The sequence below is a fragment of the Schistocerca piceifrons genome, chromosome 8 (genome assembly GCF_021461385.2).
Source record: "Schistocerca piceifrons isolate TAMUIC-IGC-003096 chromosome 8, iqSchPice1.1, whole genome shotgun sequence".
Lineage (NCBI taxonomy): Eukaryota > Metazoa > Arthropoda > Insecta > Orthoptera > Acrididae > Schistocerca > Schistocerca piceifrons.
Window position 1 is genome coordinate 281,389,684 of NC_060145.1, and position 25,148 is coordinate 281,414,831.

At 42.2% G+C, this 25,148-nt stretch overlaps 1 protein-coding gene and 1 non-coding gene across 2 annotated transcripts in view; both read right to left on the reverse strand.

Moving 5' to 3' along the window:
* The window catches only part of LOC124711628 (rabphilin-3A), a 1,025,602-nt gene that overhangs the window by 587,077 nt on the left and 413,377 nt on the right, over positions 1-25,148 (reverse strand). The window lies entirely within an intron of this gene.
* On the reverse strand, positions 16,881-16,987 carry LOC124712811. The gene has a single exon (XR_007005626.1). It is a non-coding gene; the product is annotated as a U6 spliceosomal RNA (small nuclear RNA).

Genomic DNA, 25,148 nt, shown 5'->3' on the forward strand with positions numbered 1-25,148 from the left:
AAGCGTAGAGTACACGAAGATGGAAAAAATTGATTTGCAATGTTTCTCTTTTCTTTAAACTAACTTACATGTATAGAGGATCGCTGATTAAGGATTTATATCTGCAATGGAAACTGAACTTTTGTGTGTGATGTGTAATTATAAATAAGACGACTTTCATTTTTCGTAAAACTGACAATATGCACTAATTAGCAAATATTTATATGACTTTGGTATTGTAACTGAACGGAAAGGAGCTAAAAAAAGAAACGACCGAAACTAGACTCGAACCAGCAATCCAACAATTACTGGTCTCGAGCAGTGTTTTTTTCAATCTTTATATTTTTTATACTTTACGGTAATGCTTGTAGAGCGTGCAGCTATGTTTAAAAATGTACCTATATCATCTATGCGCCCATCTGGGAATAGAACACTGACTCTAGAGATGGAAGGGTTGCATCATACCACAGCGCTACACTGCTCGTCGAGCTATAGATCTTTCATTTGAGTACCATACGCACTTGGGAAACTTCATAGTCTGTTCTGTCGAGAACTTTTGAGAGTAGTATTCAACTGGTTTAGGAAATTTATATTTTTGTCCTGCTCGTCATGTATCATAAATATAAAAAATTACATATTCTTCACTTACCCTAGCAGCCTTACTTAAAAATTTCGACCACCATTTCGACTTCTTTTGTTATGATTGTTTCTTAAAACTATTCTACGTTTCAAGTCGTTTAGATTGTTAGTTGCTGCAAGTAGGAGAGAAAGACAGGTGGATGAATTTGCACTAGGTCCCTTTTTACTTTTGTAATTCGGAATCCTTAAACGTCATCAGTAAAAACACATTATTACAATTAAATATTTATTTATTTTGTACAACTAAAATTGAAGGAAGGTACCAAGGTACAAACTATTGCTAATATCAACTGGTCTATCTACTCACCGTAAATGATACATAAAATACATGCAAGTTCACTAAAACTAAAGATAAGCATGACACAATAATTGAAAACAGATAAAATCTGGTTTTACTTACCTGAAGTGATTACAGACTTATCGCGATCGAAAGTGCTCTACGTATACACATGAAGGGCCGTAACTTTACGGTCGATGATGTGAGTTTGCAGTAAAATTAAATGTAGAATGTACTGGCTATGTCTGTCACTCGTCTCACTCGAGCAGCGCAATAAACGTATGCGGCTGCGCAATCCATACTACTACTGATTGTTGGTTACATGTAATAATATAATATATAATATATTGGTTACACATATTTTCTTCAAGATGGCGGCCGGGCTTTTCAAAATAAATCCAACACAGCGATTTTTTTCAAACAGGAATATAGACGAAAATCTAACGATAGTTGAATCAATGAACTGAGATATTCCTGCTATAATTAGATTTGATACGAAACACGCTTGATGGACTGTTCATTTGCAGACCTGACGTGAAATGGAAGTTACATTTTTCTTTGTAAGAAAAAGACCGCGGGCCAAAATACTGCGGGCCGCGCGTTGGCCAACTCTGGTCTCCAGGCAGGTTGATGGAAAAGCTACGTTTAATTTGGGTTCATATCAATTTTGTTAATTTTAAGAGAAACTATTGGGCATCGAATTAAGTTAACGGCTGACAGGCGGAAAATTCTGCTGGATCATGCTTCGAACTCGGATTCCCCAGTTAACGCGAGCGGTCGGCCCAACCGCCACGGCCATCCGGACGAGCTTCCCGTATGACCCAAGCTGCCGTTAGCCGTCTGTGCTCGTAGGCATTATTATACACTGAAGAGCCAAAGGAACTGGTACACCTGCCTAATATCGTGTAGGGTCCCCACGAGCACGCAGAAGTGCCGGAACACGACGTGGCCTGGATCAACTAATGTCTGAAGTAGTGGTGGGGGGGATATGACACTATGAATCCTGAAGGGCTGTCCATAAATCCATGAGAGTACGAGGGGGTGGAGAAATCTTCTGAAGAAAACGCTGCAAGGCATTCCTGATATGCTCAACAATGTTCATGTCTGGGGAGTATGGTGGCCAGTGGAAGTGTTTAAACTCAGAATAGTGTTCCTGGAGCCACTCTGTAACAATTCTGAATGTGTGGGGCATCGGATTATCCTACTGAAATTGCCCAAGTCCGTCGGAATGCACAATGGATATGAATGGATGCAGGTGATCAGACGGGATGCTTACGTACATGTCGCCTGTCAAGAGTCGTATCTAGACGTAACAGGGCTCCCATATCACTCCAGCTGCTCACGCCTCACACCAGTACAGAATCTTTACCAGCTTGAACAGTCCCCTGCTGAAATGCAGAGTCCACGAATTCGTAAGGCTGTTTCCATACCCGTACACGTCCATCCGCTCGATACAGTTTAAAAAGGGGGTTCATCCGATGAAGCAACATGTTTCCAGTCATCAATAGTCCAATGTCAGTGTTGACGGGCGCAGGTGAGGTGTAAAGCTTTGTGTCGTGCAGTCATCAAGGGTACACGAGTGGGCCTTTGGCTCCGAAAGTTCGCACTCTGATACTGTTTGATGGCCCAGTATTGAAATCTGCAGCAATTTGCGGAAGGGTTGCACTTATGTCACGAACGATTTTCTTCAGTCGTCGTTGGTCCCGTTCTTGCAGGGTCTTTCTCCGGCTGCAGCGATGTTGGAGATTTGATGTTTTACCGGATTCCTGATATTCACGGTACACTCTTGAAATGATCGTACGGGAAAATCCCCTCTTCATCGCTACCTCGGAGATGCTGTGTTCCATCGCTCGTGCTCCGACTATAACGCCACGTGCAAACTGACTTAAATCTTGATAACCCGCCATTGTAGCAGCAGTAACGGATCCTAAAACCGTGCCTTACAGTTGCTGTCTTATATCGGCATTGCCGGCTGCATCGCCATATTCTGCCTGTTTACATATCTCTGTATGTGAATATACGTGCGTATACCAGTTTCTTTGGCGCTTCAGTGTATATGTGTGTGGTGTTTGCTCTGCCTGACATATTCGACAGGAGCCACTTTGTGTTACAGCGACCGTATACACATGACAACGGCCAACCACATACATAGTAATATCTATGGGCATAGACACTCATGGTAGTTTTAATGCGGATGCACACTATGTCCGAACTCTTGCAGGGCTGAATCAAAATCCGTGAGCAAATGGACGGAGAGTGACAACTCGAGAACTTGTGTGGGCGGAGAAGCGCGTCTGGATGGTCGAGGCTGTATGCCTGTGCATTTCTGCCACTTCGTCGATTTCGGAGTTTATGAAGAGATATTATTTTTAGTTGCGTAAGTTACACAATTTTTAAGATAACCAAGTGCGTCAATGTTGTGACTGTGAAACCAATCAATCAACTCCTGCTTTAGCTTTGCCATGGTAGGCGTCTTATCAACAAAAACAGAACGGTTGAGAGGATTATTGATGAAGGCGTAAACACTCAACGGGCAAATCATTTCTCTAGACTAACCTCATACGGCAAACCCCCCCGTGCAGAGAGCGACTTCGAAATTTTCAACTGATTGTAGCATTTGGCAAACTTGATTCTGATATTCTCCTGCGTCATATAACAAACAATAGTAATTAAAGGTAAAATACAAACTCCACATCTGTAAGAAATGAAAGCAAACAAATTCTCACTGCTCAAGTTGGCTGAATCATAGTGCAAGCGGGACAAGTGTGGTAGTGCTTGGGATGAAGGAGAGGTAGCAGCGCCACCTCTGCCTTCGCAGCTGTCAGTCGAAAGGAAATTTTACGTCGAGTGTGCACGGTAGCTCTTAGGAGTGCAGCTAAATTAGGGCAACTGGGGCACTGCCCAGGTGCTCTTCAGGATGAGGTTTCGCTCGGCCCCAAAGAAAGAAATGAAATAAACAACAAATAATTAAAATTAGTAAGATCGAAGAGTCAGATTGAGTCTTTCCCTATATTAAATCAAACAAAGTTGGTTTTGGGCATTGTTCTGACGCCGGCGTGCACACACTTTACTCAACATGTAAACGTCACTAGAGATATTCGGATAAAAAAATGTCGTGTGGCTAGGGCCTCCCGTCGGTTAGACCGTTCGCCTGGTGCAGGTCTTTCGAGTTGATGCCACTTCGGCGACCTGCGCGTCGATGGGGATGAAATGATGATGATTAGGACAGCACAACACCCAGTTCCTGAGCGGAGAAAATCTCCGAGGCAATCCCGGGCCCTTAGGATTGACATTCTGCCACGCTGACCACTCAGCTACTGGGGGCGCACGATATTCGGATTATGTTATGGTATGTTCGATATGCCTGCCCATCATTGACGCTGATATGGCGCAGACAAATAAGTAAATTCTGCATGATCCACTGAAGTGTCGGAACATCAATGCTGTCGATGACCTCCTGAAAGGCTGTTTTCAGCTCAGCAATGGTTTTGAGGTTATTGCTGTACACCTTGTCTTTACTATAGCCCCACAAAAAGGAAGATCAAATGTTCAGATCCAGAGAATATGGTGGTCAATCAAGTCCGATACCAGTGGTCTATGGGTACCCCAAAACCAGAATGCGTTCCCTAAAGTGCTCCTCCAGGATATTAAACACTCTCCTGCTTCGATGGGGTTGAGCTCCATCTGGCATGAACCATATCTTGTCGAAATGAGGGTCACTTTGGATAATGGGGATGAAATCATCTTCCAAAACCTTCTCGTAGCGTTCGGTAGTCAGCGTGTCATCAATAAATATCGCACCGATTATTCCGTAACTGGACACTGCGCACCACACAGTCACCCGTTGACGGCGAAGAGACTTCTCGATCGCGAAATGCGGATTCTCAGTTCCCCAAATGCGCTAGTTTTGCTGATGGACGAACCCATCCAAATGAAAGCGGGCTTCGTCGCTAAACCAAACCATACATGCATATACTATTTCCCACAATTCCCAGCGGCCAACGGTGCAGTTTCAACGTCCTAACGTAAGAATCGTTCAGAAGTTACGACGATTTTATTTTATAAAATTCAATAATTGTCACCCTGTACTTGTAAACGAAACTGATGTAACACGTAGAGTTAACGACCACAGAAATGTTATCTGTAACCATATTTCAAATTCTTTACTTTTATTAATTCGTTCAGTGCACTTGGCAGCCCTGCGCCAGGCGGTGCAATTTTTTGCGTAACCGCAAAGATTAGTTATTTATACTGTAATAATATTTAGTTTAGTACAAGTTACTCATTTCATGCATATATTAGCGTGTTTTTTTAAGCTTACTACTGTGGGTTTCACCTTTCTATACGTATTTTTCTAGAAAATTCGAAAAGATCGTAATGTAGGGTTGTTGTCGTATTTTCGATTATGTTTTGGCGAGGTAAGCTAAGAAAATCCCGTTTAATTGTTCTGTTTTTCTTTCAGCAATTTAAGTAAAGCGCATCCATTCATTATTAACTTCATATTTTCGGAAAGTAGCGTAAATCGTAAGCTGTTTGATTTAGAGTCTTTGGCACGAGTGGTTTGTATACACACAGTTCACGTTCACTAAAGTTACATTAAAAATTACATTCTACTGTGAATAAGCTAACTAACAGACACTGAAGTTAAGTGAGCGCTGAGTTCTTGTTGTAAGCGAAAAAGTAATGTCATACATCTGAAGCGCTATCCTGGAGGCCTAATTTTTGCAGCTCGTATGCAACGAAAATTTGTGTCGTGTAAAGTGCGTTAAATGATTTAATTCTATTTTTAAGCGTTTAATCTGTGTTGCGATGCGTGATAAGATTGGATGCTGCATTAGGATAGTTATCTTGGGAGTGGTATTTGTTGATGACGGGTGACTGTAGTGGAGAACTGTCTGGGGAATTTAACGAGGTTCTCCCATCGACTGTAATGTCTACAAAAAAAGGAAAGAGAACCCCTGAACAGGATAGGAACATTTGTGCCCTTAGGACTGAATTAGAACACGTGAAATAGAAACAGATATGTTGAAGCGCGAACTGGGTGTAGATAGCAAGCAGTGAGAGAAAGGGGAACCGCTCTTCAACTTCTTCATCTATGTGTGAGCTTACATTATCGAATATATTTGACTTTTTTCCTCAAGTAGAAGAGGAAAAGCTTCAACCAGCTGTAGGTCACAGTTGAATGTATCAGAGTTTTAGCAAAGCAACTAAATGTAGGTCAGAACGAAATGAGGGTAGGAAGAAAAGATTCTTGCTGCTAAGTGGTAACCATGGAAGGGGTATATGACACATGGTACAGGACAAATTAGGAACAGTGTACCAGGCCACAAGTATTGTAAAGTCAAGCGCTAGCTTTAGCCAGGTGCCAGAGGACATAGGGAATTTCAGCAAAGATTTTGTCAAAGAGTATCAGGGCATCGTAGTAGGCGGAGCAGGGAACAGCCTGGTTAAGGACAGTAATTGCAGCGTCAGGGCTGATCTAGATGAAACAGGAGTAGCAACTACATACACAGAAGCCGAAAAATGCTCAGAAGAGTAAACGTAGCTTATTTCACCATAATACTAGAGGATTGAGTAATAAGGTAGAAGAGATTCTTGTCTCTTAAGAAACCTGAGAGAGCTGTGAAAAGATAGACATTTTGTGCCTATCTGAGTCGCCGCATAGCATAGGGTTAACTGCTAACGTTTTCTTCAAATGATTCAAATGCCTCTAAGCACTATGGGACTTAACATCTGAGGTCATCAGTCCCCTAGACTTAGAACTACTTAAACCGAACTAACCTAAGGAAAGCACACACATTCATGCCCGAGGCAGGATTCGAACCTGCGACCGTAGCAGCAGAGCGGTTCCAGACTGAATCGCCGGCTGGAGTGGCCGAGCGGTTCTAGGCGCTTCAGTCTGGAGCTACACGGTTGCTACGGTCGCAGGTTCGAATCGTGCCTCGGGCATGAATGTGTGTGCTTTCCTTAGGTTAGTTCGGTTTAAGTAGTTCTAAGTTCTAGGGGACTGATGACCTCAGATGTTAAGCCCCATAGTGCTCAGAGCCATTTTTTAATTAACGAATGGACATCACACACATTCATGCCCGAGGCAGGATTCGAACCTGCAACCGTAGCAATCGTGTAGCTCGAGACTGAAGCGCCTAGAACCGGACAATGGACAGGACAACGGGCGATCACCCACTGAACAGTATAACATTACCATTGAACTAAATTGAAGGGCTATACATTAGGTCCCACAGCAAACAAATACACAGGATGTTCATCTTAACTGAAGACACTGAAATACCTCAAAAGCTACACATCGGATCAAAAAAAGTTATAAAAATGTTATAATTTCAATCTGTTTGTCTCGGAGGAGGACATCCAACGATACTACACTCGACCGCCACCTCATCTCGTGCGTGGGTGGCGGGAGACAACTTTGAAATCTTTGATGACAACGCCTGTTTTTTTATCCGAGATTACGATTCTACGTCAAAATCTACATATGTTTTGTCTGAAGCATTTTATTCGTTTCGCTACAGATGGCGCTGTAATCGGAGGATTAGAAATGGGTACACAACTATAATTTACGATATGCTACTCAGTGGCCCTTGAATATCCGATGGAGCGTCGGACCCCACCTCCATGCGGCGAGGATAGGAAGGCCAGTATTTCATAACATCTAATTGGAAACCCCATTCGCAACATTGTATTTCTCCGACATATAGAACAGAGAATTAAGGGACTCGCCACGTATAAGCACACGGCAGTTATACCGCGATTCTGGTATGTCTATAGGAAATACTGTCACAATACTGCATCATCATAGCTATCATCCAAATAACGCGTCATTGCATCAATAACGTTATGGTGTCGATTTTCATAACCGGGTAGTGTTTTGTGAACAGGCACGTCAACAGATGCAAACGACCACCCTCCCCCGCCCCCCACCCACCCCTTCCCCCGCTATTTATGCCAAGGTATTATTTTCAACTATGGGCAGCAACCTAACACTACAGCTTAAATTGCTGAGAGTGAACGAGCCTAAAAGGGATCTCCCATTTCGTTTTTTATTTTAAAAGAATATAAAATAGTTACTCGTAAAATTGTGTATTAAAACATGTAATATTTACTTGATAATGTTATGTACAATTTACATTTTAATAATAGGAAATAAAGGAGAAGTTATTCTGAAATTTTTTTAAAATAACTTTACACTTAGCGGATTTCAAAAATTGCTGCGAAAGTCGGATCCCACGTACCAATAGTAGAGATAAAACTAAACGAAATTATAATAAGGTATTAAATCGGAGAAAACATAATCTAGTTTCAAAGTAGGTATAATATAACATCTTCCCGGCAATTATAGAATTCCTGAGTGTTTTCTTTGCCGAGCTCGAGAGGCCTGACAGTCTGGTTTTGTGTCGTTTAAGAACTACCTCCCCCCCTCCCCCCCTCACTACGAAAAAAAACTATAAACATAATTTCTCAAACAAGTAAAATCGCCACAAATAAATATGATTTTCAGAGGAAATATTTCTCACACGTAAGCAGGTAAATTTTCAAAGAAGCGGCAGTACTATAGACGGTTAGCAAAAATCAGCGAATTTACATGCATGCGGGCGAAACACAGCGCTCTCCGACTATCCTTCCAGTTCTGGTTTTTCAAAAATGGTTCAAATGGCTCTGAGCACTATGGGACTTAAAATCTGAGGTCATCAGTCCCCTAGAACTTAAAACTACTTAAACCTAACTAACCTAAGGACATTACACACATTCATGCCCGAGGCAGGATTCGAACCTGTGACCGTAGCGGTCGTGCGGTTCCAGACTGAAGCGCCTAGTACCGCTCGGCCACAGAGACCGGCTCTGGTTTTTAATTGACCGCTTGGTTAGAGCTGGGGCGGTGTGGTGGGGATAGTGCAACACCCTGTGACGTTTCCGTCATCGCCGAAAGCCATATTTTTCTAGACGCCTTGGTGACACACTCCTTTTGACGAACAATGTATGAACGAGCGAAGACAGAGCACGCTTGGCGCTGAAACCTTGTTAGACAATGAGTAATTTGTAGTAGTCTGGTTTTCATTTAATTAAAATGTCTGTCGAATTCATGCTCCTCCAACACACACTGCTTGCCACAAACTTGGATAAGCAGTCAGAATGACTAGTTTCCAAAATCAAATGACTCTGAATATAACTGCAATGTCGAAGGTTTCCATATACATTACGTATAAAAGCCTGTTATACCTCTGCAAAAAGATGCATTCAGTTTGTTGCTTGTGTTTCGGATGCTACGGATTGCTAGACCTGAGATATTTGTTGTGGCTTACCTTCTGACTGCTGTCGATGATCCGTGCTCTTACTGCATTTCACGGTCTTCTTAGAATTTGTTATGTCAGAACGGACATATTCATGTTGTCTGCACTAGTTTCGTCTCGAACTGATGCTAAGCAACGGCATGGGCCACTATAAAGTTTCCTGTATTCTTAGGATCTACGTCTCGTCTCGGTATGTTGTTTTCTCTAAGAGGCTATGCAGAATATAATCACTGCACAATAAAGGAAACTATCAGCGATAACAGTAGGAACGTAGTGGGGATAGGACGACTGGGGAAATGCCATTAAGGATAACCAGCCTCTGCAATTAAAAAAATAGTATAATGTAAGAAAAAATTTAAATGGGGAGGAAAAGTGAAAAAATCAGTGAACTTGATCTGTCGAGAGAAGTGTTTCGCTGTGTTTAAATAATAAAAAACTGTTTCGGAAATCATTCCAAGGTAAAGATCTTCAAATCACTTACACCTTTTCCCAGGTTCAAATGGTTCAAATGGCTCTAAGCGCTATGGGATTTAACAACTGAGGTCATCAGTCTCATAGACTTAGAACTAATTGAACCTAACCAACCTAAGGACCGAGGCAGGATTCGAACCTGCGACCGTAGCAGTAGCGCGGTTCCGAACTGAAGAGCCTAGAACCGCTCAGTCACAGCGGCCGGCCCTTTTCCCAGGTCCACGCTCAATATGCATCAGCATACAAATATCAGTTAACTGAATCTATATCACGAAGAGGTACAGATGTAAGCAAGTGTTTCGGCCAAGACAATAACGGAGTTACGTTATGAGTGGCGTATACAATAGTGTGCGAAGAAGAAGCAACTAATAATATAAATTTAGTCCCTGTAGGTACTGTAAAAGTTAAGAGGATAATCAAGAAACAGTCCTGTATTTCAAAACATCTACAAATTTTTTGGCCACGGTTTGCTACGGTGGCAGAATTTAAAAGCTTATCTCATCAGAGAGGGCATAGAAGAAAGATTTGAAACTTGAGTCATTTAAACCGCAAGCAATCTTAATCCCTCACAAAGATTTATCACCCCTCAGTCAGAAGATCTCTTCCATCCTTAAACCTAAAAAGCACAGAAGTAACTTTTTTCTCTTCAGCAAAGAGCTTGGGGATAATTTTGGGCCATCACTTCATAACACCGAAACCGCAGATAAAATATCTTCTGCACAATACAAACATTTTCGCCGTTTAATACCTGTTGATAACTTCCAATATACTGCTATTTCTAGATGGGTAAGTTTTATTAAGGAAAATATATTTAATATGTTATGGATGCAATAGTAACTATAATGTAAATATTATAAATTTCTGGGTAATCGCCAAAAAAACATTGTTTAATTGTTTAAATGTATCGATAGCAACGACGAAATGGCAACAGCTGTGCTAATGTTTATCTCTGCGTATGGAGACACTCTATCGCACTGCGAGCGAGGTGAACACAGCAGCTTGAGTCTTGAAAGAGTGCGGAAGTGTTTGTTGGGCGATCCCGCAGACGCGGTGTGCAGTTATGGTCGCGCCAGTATAGGAGCATCTATTTCATTTACCAGTGAGTGTTGAGTTGGACGGTCGGAGTGGACAGGGAGAAGTTCAATTCTAACTATTGCCTTTCCCATAATTATCAATGGCTCTGGAGAAGACTCGTGGTGGTCAACCAGCAGCAGCAGCAGGAGCAGCTCAGTATTGTCGTAGGCTACATTCTTCGTCGCCCGCACAGCTACGACATTGTAAGACTGGTAACTGACAGAGCATAACTAATATTGCACCAGAATGAGACTTTCACTCTGCAACAGAGTGTGCGCTGATGTGAAACTTCCTTGCAGATTAAAACTGTGTGCCGGACCGAGACTCGAACTCGGGACCTTTGACTTTTGCGGGCAAGTGCTCTACCAACTGAGCAATCCAAGCACGACTCACGCCCCGTCCTCACAGCTTCACACCTGCCAGTACCTCGTCTCCTACCTTACACACTTTACAGAAGCTCTTCTGCGAAGAGTTAAAACCTGTAGGGCACCTGTGTTCTCTTTGTCCTCAAACATCATCACCAAGCAGGGTCCCTTTTCTTTCCATGCAATAATCGAGTTTTGTAAAGATACGTAAACTGATTATCTATTTACAGCCACTTTTGTTTGCTTGCTATTGACCAGTTTCAGTCTAAATTGTGCTCCGCAGTAACTGTTCAGTCTCATATTTCATAACAGAAACTTAATTGATTTGTAATTTTGAGTACTAACTTCACTGACTTGAAGTAACGTAAAATTTCACTGGCATAACTAATAGCTAAAGATACAGTACAAATTTAAAATGCGCAATTTCAGTTATTCTGAATTTAGCTTAGCAAGTGACTTCTGCTGGCTTCTTGGTACGTATTTTATTGTTCTTATGTTAAAAGTAAATCAATTGCTCATTTGCTTAAAATGAATTCAGTTCAGTCTTTCAATAATTAAAAGCAAATTACTTGCCTTTTTCCAAATTTTCTATTACGTTACGCTGAGGCTACTGAAAATCATTTTTTTACCTAACAAAGTTTCAGTTACAGTCAGTTATTTACTCGTATTTAACCAGCAGCTTTATTTAACTTTAGTATTTCAGAGTAAGTGACCGCAATCTCAGTGCTTTCTTATTCATTTATTTTTTTCGTCAACTGTTGTGTTTTGGATAAGTGTGGGCTGACGACCGTTTAATTTTCACTTTATTTTGCTAAGCAGAATTTTTTGTATTAAATATTACGTAATACCCTTCCCCCACACCACTGTGTGGTTCGTGAGCGATTGCACTGAATTCCAACAATTTCAAAATTATAATCACTATTTAGATTAGGTTTAGAATAGATTCTTCTTTCAGAAGCGCCTGTTGTACACTTCCCTCCAATTATACGGTTTTTTTTTTCCTTCTGTAACGATAGCCTTACTCATTGTAAAATTCCATAAGGCATACGCGATTACCGCCATTTATGTCGCAATCCAACTAGGTAGAGTGAGGTTATAACTTAGATTGGACTGAACACATCTCTACAATCTGTAATAAGGTTTCAGTGTCAATTGTAAAAAAGAATTTTCTGGTTTTCTGTCGAACTTAAAAGTTGATTATGATTCTCCTCTTCTCCAACGACTTTTATTTGGAAGATCATGCTGGCTGGTGTCTTCACCTGACGATTTGTTGAGAAAAATTGCTGCTCCAATTTCTTTATAAATATGTCGAGTAATAGTCCAACTCGACTGCTAAACTACATAAACAACCTAGAGCTGCAATTTTTCTCAACAAAACATCAGATTAATGATAAAGTTGTCTTTTACAAGAGATACGTTGATTATGTAATCCTTTTTTTTAATAGTACAAGTGATGAAACAGACACTCTTGCAAATCAACTCAGGAAAATGTCCAAAAATATCATCTAGACTGTAAAACATGAAAAACAGAAATTTACTTGACGTTACAGTTATGAACAAAAACGAGAAACACCAGTTTGGCGTATTCAGGAAACCAATAACCACTTTTGGAAGTATCAAAAATAAGTTTTGTCACCCAGGTCAACATAATAGCTCTTTTCAAAGCAATGCTGAATCAGATACATAAGATCCTACTCGATAAAACAGAGGAACTAAAATAAATTAATATAATTGAAACTATCTGCGAATATGGTTACAATCCTTTCTTCGACAATCTTTAAAATAGAAACGAAACAAATCTACAGGTGTTGGGCAAAACTGTGAAAACTCTACAAGAAATACGAACTTGAACACAAAGGCAGATGTCACCCAAAACTATAGGATACGCTGTTGTATCTGACCGTGAACAGTACCTTGCACCGTCCAGAATACGTTGCGAGTATCAGTCACGGTCATCAGTGTTCTGTGTAGTTGTGAGCGCATTATATCGGAGCTAAGAGAATTCTAATATGGCCAGATTGTTGGTGCTAGTATGGTGGTGCTTCCGTAATCAAGGTAACCGATGTGACGAAAAATAAAAGAACAAGCTGCACAAATTTCTTCAGAACTTCCCTGTCAGGGCAAAACAACGCGAAGGAAGCTGTCGAATTCCGTCTCCTGATGGTAAACATTTCTCTTTCTTACACTAAGCATAAAACAATCTGTTCACAAACAAACAACATCCAAATACAGTTCATGAATGAGGAGTCTGCTGCGTAAAGTTTTCTAAAATAGAGAATGTAGATGAATTTGTTCCTATCTATCTTGTGGTGTTGCGATGAAATGCCAACCATTTGATTACTCAAGTACTGAGTTCGCGTCAACCCAGTGAAACCTTCGTTGAGTGCCGCCTTCATAGCACTGAAATTTTAATGACCAATAGTGTACATCTTCTGGGGTTCTCGGCACTGTTTTCAGATTACTGTGCCACTCTCTTAAGTCGGAATTGTAAATAGATTATAGAATGCGATTCCAGATTACACAACCGATCCAGACACCTACGCCTATTAAATAATAGTCAAAAGTGGTTCAGTCGGCAGCTGACTGTATGGCAGATGTCACAGGTATTGGAAGTGCTGTGGAAAACAGAATATTCAACATCAGTCTAGGAAGGATTTCTGTTTCAGGACTCCTTTTGTGTCTCCTGTGGAAGTATACGACTCTGTTAACAAGGAGTAACGACCAAATCAGTTGCAGGCCCAGTTTTTGTTAAAGCGGTAAGGCGTTGGTCAGGTATTTGGTATTACACTTTATTGGCGATATCCACCACTGAAATTACAGAAAATTTCGATTATTGTCATCTTGACATTGCTGCACTGAAGTTCTCCTATCTATAGCCATGTGAAATGGGAAGAACCTTTTCAAATTTGAAAAACTTGTTGACTGACAAAAGAATGAGAGTTATTACTTAGTGCCCGGAAGAAATATTTTATAATATATTGTAACATACTCAATTCATAGTCATTAGAAACTTAGTATTAGTACTTTGCATGTTAAATATTGTTAATAGAGTATTTGAGCCTGTACGGAGTTCTTATCTTGCACTGGTTCGTCATTGTAAGTACGCGGTTGGTATATTACTGTGTATTTCCTATACTGTAGTGCATATTTACGGAATTGTAATGTCTGTATCTGGCATACACGAATATTTAGATTTTTTTAATTCTATAGTAGCTTCGGCTCAAATTATTACACAGATTGACTACGTCTACGTGTACGTCTGCGTTGATACTCTGCAAATCACATTTAAGTGCCTGGCACAGGGTTCATCCAACCACCTTCACAATTCTCTATTATTCCAATCTCGTATAGCGCACGGAAAGAACGAACCCCTATATCTTTCCGTACGAGCTCTGATTTCCCTTATTTTATCGTGGTAATCGTTTCTCCCTGTGTAGGTCGGTGTCAACAATATATTTTCGCATTTGGAGGACAAAATTCGTGACTGTAATTTCGTGAGAAGATTCCGCCGCAACGTCAAACGCCATTGTTTTAATGATGTCCACCACAAATCCTGTATCATTTCAGTGAAACTCTCTGCCCTGTCTCACGATAATGCAAAACTTACTGCCCTTCTTTGAACTTCTTGGATGTACCCCGTCAATCTTATCTGGTAAGGATCCCACACCGCACAGCAGTATTCTGAAAGAGGACGGACAAGCGTAGTACTCTAAAAGAGGACGGACAAGCGTAGTGTAGGCAGTCTCCTTAGTAGATCTGTTACATTTTCTAAGTTTCCTGCCAATAAAACGCAGTCTTTGTTTACCCTTGCCCGCGACATTTTTATGTGTTCCTTCCAATTGAAGTTGTTCGTAATTGTAATTCCTAAGTATTTAGTTGAATTTACGGCCTTAAGATTTGATTGATTTATCATGTAACCGAAGTTTAACGGATTCCTTTTAGTAGTCATGTAGACGACCTCACACATTTCGTTATTTAGGGTCAACTGTCAATTTTCGCACCATACAGATATTTTTTCTAAATCGTTTTGCAATTTTTTTTGATCTCCTGATGACTTTATTAGTCATCTGCAAACAACCTAAGACGGCTGCTCAGATTGTCTCCCATATCGTTTATATGGATAACGAGCAGCAAAGGGCCTATAACACTACGTTGGGGATCGCCGGAAATCACTTCTGTTTTATTCGATGACTTTCCGTCAGATACTACGAACTGTGGCCTCTCTGACAGGAAATCACGAATCCAGTCGCATAACTGAGACGATATCTATAAGCACGCAATTTAACTACAAGCCGCTTGTGTGGTACAGAGTCAATCCGGAAATTCATAAAAACGGAATCAATCTGAAATCTCTTGTCAATAGCACTCAACACTTCATGCGAATAAAGAGCTAGTTGTGTTTCACAAGAACGATGTTTCCTAAATCCATGTTGACTGTGTGTCAATAGACCGATTTCTTCGAGGTAATTCACAATGTTCGAACACAATACAAGTTCCAAAATCCTGCTACATATCGATATTAATGATCTAGGTCTGTAATTTAGTAGATTACTACTACTACCTTTCTTGAATATTGGTGTGACCTGTGCAACTTTCCAGTCTTTGGGTACGGATCTTTCGTCGAGAGAATGGTTGTACATGATTGTTAAGTATGGAGCTATTGCATCAACATATTTTGGAAGGAACCTAATTGATATACAGCCTGGACCAGAAGACTTGCTTTTATTAAGTGATTCAAGTTGCCTTACTACTCCGAGGATATGTACGTGTACGTTACTCATGTTGGCATCTGTTCTTCATGCGAATTCTGGAATATTTACTTCGTCTTCTCTTGTGAAGGTATTTCGGAGGGCTGTGTTCAGTAACCCTGATTTGGCAGCACTGTGTTCGATAATATATCCATTGCTATCTGAGACTAAAAAATGGATATTGTAACACAATGGCTCAACATGAATAAAGTTTCGCTCACGTATTTTTCACGTTATACATTGCATGTGAATCAATGAAGTTAATCACAATGTTATACATATAAAGGCTCAACAGTTATACATATTAAGGCACAACAGTCCGAATACCCCTTCTTGGAATAGTATTTCGAGAAAATTCCAGAGTCTATTATCAGTTCACATATGATGCTCTAATGTCACAACTGGTTAAGCGAAGTCTTTGGGAATGCAGACATAAACAGAGACCGTTTAATCGTGCACTTACGTCTACTTGATAGACTCCAAAAGCTGAAGCAGTACTATTGAATAAATCACTTACATTTCGTGCATGGTTTCCATTCGCCTCTCCTACTACATACGTCCCGAACTCTTGAAAAATTTCAATTTTAATAGCATTTTTAACCTGTAATTCTTTCTCAGAAATAAGAAGCAATTATGTCGTTCTGTTTTTCTCATCAAAGGCGTTTTGGTGTAGTAGAACAGTCAAAGCTAAAAAAGAAAACAAACTGATGTGTTTATGCAAGTGCCTTACAAGGTTACGAAAGTTTGTAGGTGACTGTTCTGTGAGCAGGTTTTGGCTAGTCGTCTACATGTAAAATAATGAAGTGTGAAAGTGTGAATACAGCAATTTTTTTAGCTGGGAGTCCTCTTCTGGGTAGTTCTGTTGCCTGGTGCAAGTATTTTTATTCGATGCCACTTCGGTGACTTGCGCGTCGATGACGACAAAAAAAAAGAAAAAGAAAAAGTAATCTACAGGCGACATCCGTGATTGAGAGTGAGACACCCTAACAAAAAACCCATTTTCTTCTTTTTTCTTTACAGCTTAAAAAACATGGAACGGCTCACGATGCAGCGTGTCATCCTTGCGCAGGGGCCACGGTCATCCTTCCTGCATCACCCCAGCACCAGTACACGTACCACCGAAGCGAGTACAGACCACGAGCTGGTGATGTCTAGGTGCAAACAGGTCACAGATCTCTTTGACGTACCAAAAGGTATTTAAGCTGCAAGAGTTAAACGAGAGAAATAGTGCATACATCTACCCTACTGTGAAGTTTCTCCTTTCCACACACTTCACGTCATTTTGTTGGAACGAGAATCAGCCATAGCGAATCGGAAAGTTAGTCTAAGATTACCATCTAAAGTATTTGATCAAACACGAAGATTTAATTTTCAGGCAGGGATATTTGAATTTCATCTCACAGCGCAGCGAACTCATAAATCTCTGTGACCTAGCGGTCTCGGTTAATTTGTTTTTGCGCGCCCAAGTTGAAATTAATGAGTTCGTCTCGGCGCATAAAATTTGGAAATCGATGAGAACCACGCAGTATTACAGACAAAATTACCATCGAAAATGAGACCAAGAAAAGTCTCCGCTGTATGCTACACGACATTCCGGAGGAACATGAGATACTGGAAAAGAATTTCGTCAGCCAAATCATTCCCTAAATGCCTCACGTTCATTGCCCTCCTGTGTTATCCGTGGGCTGATGTATTGAAAAGATTTGCACGTTAATGTGAAGTGTATTTCGTGTCTCAGGATGCGAATAAATAAATCGGTTGTTCAACGATTCAGATATTTGTTAGTTTGCGTGTGTGTGTGTGTGTGTGTGTGTGTGTGTGTGTGTGTGTGTGTTTGTGTGTGTTTTGGGGTATGGAGATGGGGAGCACTTGGGTAACATTTTTCCGTGTTATTGCCTAACAAGTTTAACCCGTAAATCGACAACTGCATTGCCGACACGGTCGATTAGATTGCATTTCGAGATGCAACAATGAGCGCGGAGAACCCTCTGAATTTGAATTTTACGTCGTTTCCCGTACTTTCTTTTGCGAAGGAAGAGAACAATATTTAGAGGTAACGCCCCGGTGACGTTGAGTTAATTAGGCACGGAGGATTATCTCGGACTGAACCATAGTTGCCGAAGGAACTGTCCGTGGTACTGTTTAAAGGATCAGCAGGCTATTCACACAAAGGAAACAACAGTACCTAAATTAAGATGGATGTCTAGAGATATGAGGACCATACCTCTCTGTAATTCAGTTTCTAAACCTACTGTCATTTCACATTTGGTGCTCCTGTTCTTACGGCTTTGCAGGCACAGTCATCATGAAGATTTATGTAGCGTCTCAGAAAAATGACCTTCAAAATAATAAAATTTCCCAGCCACTAAGATACTGAATGAACAGGCAGATGGTGAATACAACAAATTACTCTCTCTTAATACATCAGCCTCACAAGAAGCAATGAATACAATTTCCTTATTCCTGTCTCAAACATAAATGCCCCTTATCATCTCCATCTCATTGCACATAACCTGGTCTCTGTCTGCCCGCCATTCTGTCTCTATCTCTCTCCTGATTCCTCGTCCTCCTCCGTCCCTCCTACTAGCTCCCACACAGTTCATACTTATCGTCACTTTGCAGGCATTTCCATGTCATTTGTATGCATAACGAGAATAATATGAAATTATTACTACCTTACAATATCAGCTAGTATAAATTACACGCATAGCAATAGAAACAGTCAATTGTGACGATTATTTTGAGTCACGCTGTATGTTAATGAGCGTATCAAATCTAGTGTTGGAAGTGTAAGAAAGTAAAACTAAAACTATTGACTGTCACGCCTCTGACGAATTTTTTAATTTTTATTTTATTTCGTCAGTCTATGTAAATGTAAATAATACGAAATTCTGTGCTTCAGTTTTCTAATTAAAACCATAAAAAATGTCATTCTATTACAGTTAGGCGATAAACTGAAGCAGATGTAGCGCTCATTATGTCTATTCAGAAAATGTGATAGTTGTTTCGAAAGTCATTGAACAGCAATTAATAAAAATATTACGACTGCAATCGGAATATTATTAATAAATATATCACTAATCTAGACGTTACGCTTCTGGGCAGCACCCAAGCTAACGGCAACTAAAACGTCGTAAAATAAAGGTACACAAATATTTGTTTGACACTGGTGTGCAAAACGTAAGGACGAAAATATTTTCGCATGATTTGTCACTGCCAAGTTACACAGCTTGATGAAAATTTGGACGGTACGTAGAAGGAACTGTTGCAACATAATACAGAATATAACTGAAAGAAGTATGCAATAAAACGAACAGAAATGACACTTTTATTCAAAGACAAGTTACACAGCTCGATGAAAATTTGGACAGTACATAGAAGGATCTGCTGCAAAATAATGCAAAAGATAACTGAAAGAAGTGTGCAATAATACGAACAGAAATGACATTTTTATTCAAAGACAATAATTACACTGACGTTAGTGCGATTAACGATAATTCAATGATCAATACAAAAAGCGCAACATGGTTTTCAATAGGGTGTGTTCACCACGGACAGCAGTGCATGGCCTGCAACGTTCACCCACACTTGCCACAAGGTTTGTACAGAATCCTTGAGGTAGTGCGTTCCATTCTACTATTAGTGCGGCTGACAACTGCTAAATGGTCGCTGGTGCATTTTAAAGTGCTGCAGTGAGTCTTGCCAAAGCATCCAAATCGTGCTCAGTGGGATTTAAGTCGAAGAAACGGACAAACCAATGATTCGTTCAATATTCTCTAGTTCCAACAGCTTCCCCACCTGCTTTTTTCGATGAGGTAGCGCAGCGTCTTCCATGAAAATGAAGTCAGGGCCGAATGCACCCCTGGCCACGTGGGGATGGAGTACAGTGTGACAGTAACGCTGACAGCTGAATGTATTGTGTTCAGAAAATTGGAATTCAGTATGCCCATCCAACATGTCCCTCCCCACACCATACCTCCTGGAACACCAAAACTATCATGTTCGTCAATGTCCATGAGCAGAGTACGTGTTTCCAGCTCTTGCCATATGGAGGTACGTAATCCACCGAGCAACAGTATCGAACGTGATCGTTTTGGCGGTCCAGGTGTTCTGATGTTTGGTTGGTTCAAATGGCTTTGAGCAGTATGAGGCTTAACTTCTGAGGTCGTCAGTCCCCTAGAACTTAGAAATACTTAAATCTAAGTAACCTAAGGACATCACACACATCCATGTCCGAGGCAGGATTCGAACCTGCGACCGTAGCGGTCGCGCGACTCCAGACTGTAGCGCCTAGAACCGCTCGGCCACAACGGTCGGCTATGATGTTGGGAGGCAAATTGTCTCGTAAACGTATTGATCTCCAGAGCGTTGAGCACGATACACTCATCGATGAACGTTATTGTCTCACTACTTTCCTATGAGCGTTTTTTCAGGTGTGGTTTCTGCCCTGACTTCATTTTTGTGGATGACAATGCGCGCTCACATCGAACAGCGCAAGTGCAGGAGCTCTTAGAATGAGAGGATATTCAGTGAATGGAGTGACCTGCCCGTTACCCCTAAAATACACTCCTGGAAATTGAAATAAGAACACCGTGAATTCATTGTCCCAGGAAGGGGAAACTTTATTGACACATTCCTGGGGTCAGATACATCACATGATCACACTGACAGAACCACAGGCACACAGACACAGGCAACAGAGCATGCACAATGTCGGCACTAGTACAGTGTATATCCACCTTTCGCAGCAATGCAGGCTGCTATTCTCCCATGGAGACGATCGTAGAGATGCTGGATGTAGTCCTGTGGAACGGCTTGCCATGCCATTTCCACCTGGCGCCTCAGTTGGACCAGCGTTCGTGCTGGACGTGCAGACCGCGTGAGACGACGCTTCATCCAGTCCCAAACATGCTCAATGGGGGACAGATCCGGAGATCTTGCTGGCTAGGGTAGTTGACTTACACCTTCTAGAGCACGTTGGGTGGCACGGGATACATGCGGACGTGCATTGTCCTGTTGGAACAGCAAGTTCCCTTGCCGGTCTAGGAATGGTAGAACGATGGATTCGATGACGGTTTGGATGTACCGTGCACTATTCAGTGTCCCCTCGACGATCACCAGTGGTGTACGGCCAGTGTAGGAGATCGCTCCCCACACCATGATGCCGGGTGTTGGCCCTGTGTGCCTCGGTCGTATGCAGTCCTGATTGTGGCGCTCACCTGCACGGCGCCAAACACGCATACGACCATCATTGGCACCAAGGCAGAAGCGACTCTCATCGCTGAAGACGACACGTCTCCATTCGTCCCTCCATTCACGCCTGTCGCGACACCACTGGAGGCGGGCTGCACGATGTTGGGGCGTGAGCGGAAGACGGCCTAACGGTGTGCGGGACCGTAGCCCAGCTTCATGGAGACGGTTGCGAATGGTCCTCGCCGATACCCCAGGAGCAACAGTGTCCCTAATTTGCTGGGAAGTGGCGGTGCGGTCCCCTACGGCACTGCGTAGGACCCTACGGTCTTGGCGTGCATCCGTGCGTCGCTGCGGTCCGGTCCCAGGTCGACGGGCACGTGCACCTTCCGCCGACCACTGGCGACAACATCGATGTACTGTGGAGACCTCACGCCCCACGTGTTGAGCAATTCGGCGGTACGTCCACCCGGCCTCCCGCATGCCCACTATACGCCCTCGCTCAAAGTCCGTCAACTGCACATACGGTTCACGTCCACGCTGTCGCGGCATGCTACCAGTGTTAAAGACTGCGATGGAGCTCCATATGCCACGGCAAACTGGCTGACACTGACGGCGGCGGTGCACAAATGCTGCGCAGCTAGCGCCATTCGACGGCCAACACCGCGATTCCTGGTGTGTCCGCTGTGCCGTGCGTGTGATCATTGCTTGTACAGCCCTCTCGCAGTGTCCGGAGCAAGTATGGTGGGTCTGACACACCGGTGTCAATGTGTTCTTTTTTCCATTTCCAGGAGTGTACAATCGGGCGCGTACGTGATGCATTGAGGAGACGTATTGCGGCACGTTCACGTGCACCAACGACCATTCAGCATTTTCCAGAGCTGTGTGGGAGAAATGAACGCCGTACCATAAGAGCCAGTTACCAATCTTGTGGCGAGCATGGGAGCACGCTGTAGAACATGCACTGCCGTCCGTGGGTCACAGACCATATTAAGAACCAAGTCGCGCCTTTTGTAATGTCCAGCGGACTAATATAATTCGGGGTGACTTCAGTGCAATTTTTGTCTTGAAAATAAAAGTGTCATTTCTATTCGTATTAATCTATTATTTATTTCAGTTACCTTCTGTGATATACTGCAGGAATTCGTTCTACACTACCGGCCATTAAAATTGCTTCACCAAGAAGAAATGCAAATGTAAACGGGTATTCATTGGACAACTATATTATACTATAGCTGACATTCGGTTACTTTTTCACGCAATTTGGGTGCATAGAACCTCAGAAAACAGTACCCAGAACAACCACCTCTGGCCACAATAACGGCCTTGATACGCCTGGGCATTCAGTCAAACAGAGCTTGGGTGGCGTGTACATGTACAGCTGCCCATGCATCTTCAACACGATACCATAGTTCATCAGGAGCAGTGACTGGCGTGTTGTGACGAGCCAGTTGCTCGGCCACCATTGACCAGACGTTTTCAGTTGGTGAGAGATCTGGAGAATGTGCTGGCCAGGTCGAACATTTTCTGTATCCAGAAAGGCCCGTACAGGACGTGTAACATGTGGTCGTGTATTATCCTGCTGAAATGTAAGGTTTCGCAGGGATCGAATGGAGGATAGAGCCACGGGTCGTAAGACATCTGAAATGTAACGTCCACTGTTCAAAGTGCCGTCAATACGAACAGGAGGTGACCGAGACATGTAACCAATGGCACCCCATACCATCACGCCGGGTGATACACCAGTATGGAGATGACAAATACACGCTTCCAATGTGCGTTCACCGGGTTGTCGCCAAACACGGATGCGACCATCATGATGCTGGAAACAGAAACTGGATTCATCCGATAAAATGACGTTTTGCCATTCGTGCACCCAGGTTCGTCGTTGAGTACACCATCGCAGGCGTTCCTGCCTGTGATGCAGCGTCAAGGGTAACCGCAGCCATGGTCTCCGAGCTGATCATGCTGCTGCAAACGTCGTCGAATTGTTCGTGCAGATGTTTGTTGTCTTGCAAACGTCCCCATCTGTTGACTCAGGGATCGAGACGCTGCTGCCCGATCCGTTACAGCCATGCGGATAAGATGCCTGTCATCTCGACTGCTGGTGATACGAGGCCAATGGGATACAGCACGGCGCTCCGTATTACCCTCCTGAACCCACTGATTCCATATTTTGCCAACAGTCATTGGATCGCGACCAACGCGAGCAGTAATGTCGCGATACGATAAACCGCAAACGCGATAGGCTACAATCCGACCTTTATCAAAGTCGGAAACGTGATGGTGCGCATTTCTCCTCCTTACACGAGGCATCACAACAACGTTTCACCAGGCAACGCCGGTCAACTGCTGTTTGTGAATGAGAAATCGGTTGGAAACTTTCCTCATGCCACCACGCTGTAGGTGTCGCCACCGGCACCAACCTTGTGTGAATGCTCTGAAAAGCTAATCATTTGCATATCACAGCATCATCTTCCTGTTGGTTAAATTTCACGTCTGTAGCACGTCATCTTCGTGGTGTAGCAATTTTAATGGCCAGTAGTGTATGTACGGTCCAGGTTTCATGAAGCTAGGTGACTTGGCAGTGCCACATCACGCGAAAGTTACTTTCGTTCTCAGGCTTTCCACATCAGTGTCTTAGAACTCCATGTATTAAAAAGAAAAACTTCATTAGCTGGCATGTGTATGTCTCCACCTTTTTCTCTCACCGACAAATTGTAAGGATTTTTCATTTCATAAAATATTAAAAAATGAGAGAATGATGATGTAGTTGTAAGTAGGCTGTTTAGGTTTTCTTATTGGTAATGCCACGTAGTGTGCTCTGTACGAAATCACTGGCTGTGCTGTGTGCAGTCTGTGGCTAGTTTGGATTGTTGTCTGCCATTGTAGTGTCGCGCAGCTGGATGTTAACAGCAGTCCGGAACCGCGCGACTGCTATGGTCACAGGTTCGAATCCTGCCTCGGGCATGGATGTGTGTGATGTCTTTAGGTTAGTTAGGTTTAAGTAGTTCTAAGTTCTAGGGGACTGATGACCACAGCTGTTAAGTCCCATAGTGCTCAGAGCCATTTGAACCATTTTTGATGTTAACAGCGCGTAGCGTTGCGCAGTTGGAGGTGAGCCGCCAGCAATGGTAGATGTGGGGAGAGAGATGGCGTAGTTTAGAAATTTGTAAGACTGGATATCATGAACTGCTATATATATTATGACTTTGCAACACTATCAAAATCTTTCATTAGCTAACTATGCCTATCAGTAGTTAGTGCCTTCAGTAGTTAGAATCTTTTATTTAGCTGGCAGTAGTGGCGCTCGCTGTATTGCAGTAGTTCGAGCAATGAAGATTTTCGTGAGGTAAGTGATTTGTGAAAGGTATAGTTTAATGTTATTCAGGGCCATTCTTTTGTAGGGATTATTAAAAGTCAGATTGCGTTGCGCTAAAAAATATTGTGTGTCAGTTTAAGCACAGTCATTTATAATTTTTCTAAGGGGACGTTTCATATGTCGACCCTTAGCCGAGGATACCTCACTGGAATCTTCTGATATTTTCTTGTAGTTTGTGTAATTGGTGTAGCTTTTGTTTATTGCTAGCGCGTAATTGTAAAGAGAATTTCCTTTGTAGTTGTAGTTTTTCATTCTTGTACAGTAAAACAGTTGTGGCATGCTTGTAGATTTGCACCAAGTATTTCGCAACTGCGCTTGTAATTAACGAGATATTATTTTCAATGCTATGTTTATGTGTTTTCTTATTTTGCTCTTCAAATTGTGGTTTTCTGTTTTGTCATGTGAAATATTGTGACAATAATTGCGTGCGAAAAACGTAATACTAGGCTCCAAAGTAAACTGAGAAATGACAGTGAAGACGAAAGTAGTGTGTTAGCGCCGCCGTGTAATGAATTAACTAATGTTCAAAGTAGTAATTTGGTAATTGTGCATCCACGAAGTAGATGATGATAAGGAATTCTGCTACCTAGGCAGTAAAATAACCAATGATGGACGGTGGAAGGAGCGGGCTGCAAATAATGGTGTAGGTAGTGAAAAAATTAGTGAACAGGGAAGCATTATCGATCGATCGGTCGGCAAGAGCTCGCCTCAGGAATCCGA